Here is a 3,449-nt window from a genome sequence, read left to right as displayed (position 1 = left end):
AAGTGAGTTCAGTCTCTGAATAAAATATAATGGATGAGAAACAAAAGTTTCATTCGCGTTTCAGAATTATGTTTTGATATGAAATTATTGAAAATGATGATTGGGACTTTTTCATAAAAATGCGGATATTTAACAAATCTTCATGCGGACGACAGGACATCTTTAAAATACGGATATGCTGTGTTAAATATGGGCGTTTGGTAACACAAACAATAAAAGATTGTATGGTCATGCATACAGAATAAATGATACAGGTAGCTAATCATATTGTAGTTTCTAAATCTTGTAGTATCTAACCTAAAAATAATTATATAATATTAAACATCATGTGTATCCTCCGCGGTGACACTGACAAGGGAAACTTTTCATTGCTCCCCCTTCAGATTTTAACAAATTATAGCTTATTTTATTGCTTTGGGAGACCTGAATAAGAATATAAAATCAAAACATGCCGAAGTTGTGATTAAAAAGCATAAATTACGTTGCAATAAACATGAAAAAGTTGTATGTAAACATAAATGAACATGGAAGGGCTTTGGAAAGACATTGAGTTAGCTCAACGGATAGCGTGTTTAGTTGTTGAACAATATTTTCAGAGTTAGACTAATTTGAAGTTATTAAAAAATATATTGAGAATAGGATTCATGTTTATATGAGTTACCGCCACTGTAACTCTTCATGAATCACCCTGTATAATGCTTGGATTATGATGATGATGATGATGATGATGATGATGATGATGATGATGATGATGATGATGATGATGATGATGATGATATGATTATGTTAGTCATTAAGTTTTGTAATTGTTCACAGCAGCATATCCTGGCTCAGTAATGGACGAAGCTCTTGTTAGGGAGGTCATCGACTCTAAATAGTCACAGCTTTGAATGGTCATCAATAAAAAAATACTTACTTTGAAAAGTTTTCCTCTTATGTTTATTTTAGCAAGCTATTTTAGTAAAAGTCAGTGAAAGTTAGTCTATCTCTGTAATATTATAATCTACAACACGAAACTAGACTTGAAAAACACGCTTGGACTGCCTTCCTCTTCGGTCTCGGATTCACAAGAGTTCGGGATCCAGGGAGACAGTAATTCAGCGTGCCCTTGAAATTTAACGTATAACACAGCAGTTGGCAACAAAAACTAACACTCTTTGTGAATAGTGGAGATAGGTGAGCGAGTTAAAGTTTTTATGCATTAGATTTGCTGCATGATACAAACCGTTGCTTACGTGATTACACAAGCTGGCGCATAGCACGATCGAGAGTAGATCTCTGTGAGTCATGACAATTTCTGCCGCTAGGTTCGCCTCTCTGCCCTATGAAATGATGAATAGTACCATTACAAAGCATTGTGCATCGTGAAAATAGTTCGATTAATTGTGCATTACTCATTGAGTACGAATATTACAAATATGCCAAGCATATTACAGTGTTATTTGAAGTTTGTTCAGCTAAGTCATATTTGAAAATTGTCTGTGTTTTGCTATGTGAAGAACTCTGTACCAACAGGTCGTATATTTATAGGTTAAGGTAAATGTCAAAGTTCTCTCATATAACAAGCAATGCTATGTTAAAAGTGGCGAATTGCATTTTCCGACTCTCGAATGATGTGACCCGAAATGTAAAATAATTTCATGCATTGTTTCACTTACCAAGCATTACTGATATAGACCTAATGAAAATGTGAACGACGTGATGTAAACATTGAAGATAATCTTGTTACTGTTTTCCCTTTCTCTTTTAGAAAATACCGACAAAAGTAATGAATTACCTTCATGCTGTACTTATTAGGTAATTAATGTGTATTTATCTGTATTTTAGACCTGTGTATTGTTACGTAATTATCAGTGAATTAGGTAAGAGAACTTAACAAGGTTAGTATGAGCTTAGGTAATGCACCTCAAACTGGTAACTAATGGCTGCTGCGAAATAGGCTGAGGTGGTTATCGTGTGAATCAAATTATATCTAGAATATCTAGTTTTATTATATACGGATACGTAAAGTTTCTTTTTTTTTTTTTTTGTTTTAGCATGTGTTTGTAATTTTGTGAGGTTATGTCTAGCCTAATTTCTTTTTATTATTGTATCATTACCAATACATTAATTTATTTTATATTCATTTCAGGTGTTACGGAGGTGTTACATCTATGGTGGCAACTCTACTTATGTTAGGATATGAAGTAACAGTATATATTCAACTTCATCATTTGCTAAAAAATTAAAGAAAACTATATGTCTTCGACTCATTCCATCGTCATTTCTGCTTATGTATGTGAACCACGTTCATTCTAAAAGTGCTACATTAAATGAACACTATAGACAACGTGATGGAACAATTTACAAGTTACTGTTAAAGTGCTCAACATTTTCAAGTGGTGCTATACCCATTGTTTCAAAATGTACATACATATTTTTACATTTCTATAAGAGGTGTCATAAATTATTTCAGCATATTTGTAAATTCTTCAAAATTAATTCTTCTAATTAAGACCATAAAGTAATGAAATAATATAGCCTAGGCCTATATGTGATTTTATACTACCGGTATTGATGTTGATCTTGGTAAATTAATCCAATTTCACAGTGTTGTCTTTTGTATTGTGGTTCATAACAATTATATCAGTATGTACGTGGAAATGTTTTTAAAATAATAAATTCTAGCTCATGATTTTAAGTGGTCGTTTCAATGGGAGGTTATATTGGAAAGATGATCACAAATGGATAATTTACTGCAAGATACAAGAACTGAATATAAGTGAGTGTTCCGTTGAAAGTGAAAGTGAAAATTTCGTTTTACAAGAGCTAAGTAGGCGTAATATTTATTTTAGAAATTATTTGAAAGCTACAGAATATGAAGAATAGACCTGTAACCATAGAAATCAACTGCGAATGGTGAGTGGCCAGGTTTCATTAATAATTGAAAGGAAGTAAAAATTATTTTCTTCTTATCATCCTGTTTTCAATATTTAAATTTAAGCACCTTTCTCTTCCTTGTTATTTCGTGAGGGATTACTTCATACTATCACATAAGCTAAATTTTTTCTGTACAGATAATAAAAATTACATACATAAGTAGGCTATTTGAATACTGACGATACAAACTTCATATACATACCTCATCAGGTATATTCAAGAAGACATCTAATGTACTGTAACCAGCACATGATTAAAATACTGATCAGATGTCCAACAGTTTCTTACTGCACTTTTCACTTCAAAAGTTTGGCACATAGTTAATGAAAATCTTGATCAGGAAATCATTCATAAAAAAAGTTAAATGTACACGTTTAAAACTTTCCTATAACATAGGGCATCCTCATTGTTACTTTTAAATTTTAGGAATGTACGCTTATAACTGTATCACAATCTGAAATAATCATAATATTTATAACACGAGGGTCCTTGTAGATAGTCAGTTCCAGTGTTCTATATGTAATTAAGAA

The 3,449-nt window shown here is 32.0% G+C and overlaps 1 long non-coding RNA gene across 1 annotated transcript; it reads left to right on the top strand.

The window, feature by feature from the left end:
- Positions 1 to 1,284: 1,284 nt before the first annotated feature.
- Positions 1,285 to 2,954, top strand: LOC138709127 (uncharacterized). Its single transcript, XR_011334835.1, has 2 exons — positions 1,285 to 1,536; positions 2,132 to 2,954. It is a non-coding gene; the product is annotated as an uncharacterized lncRNA (long non-coding RNA).
- The last annotated feature ends 495 nt before the right edge of the window (positions 2,955 to 3,449 follow it).

Source organism: Periplaneta americana, chromosome 1 (genome assembly GCF_040183065.1).
Source record: "Periplaneta americana isolate PAMFEO1 chromosome 1, P.americana_PAMFEO1_priV1, whole genome shotgun sequence".
Lineage (NCBI taxonomy): Eukaryota > Metazoa > Arthropoda > Insecta > Blattodea > Blattidae > Periplaneta > Periplaneta americana.
This window is presented reverse-complemented; position numbering and strand designations above follow the sequence as displayed.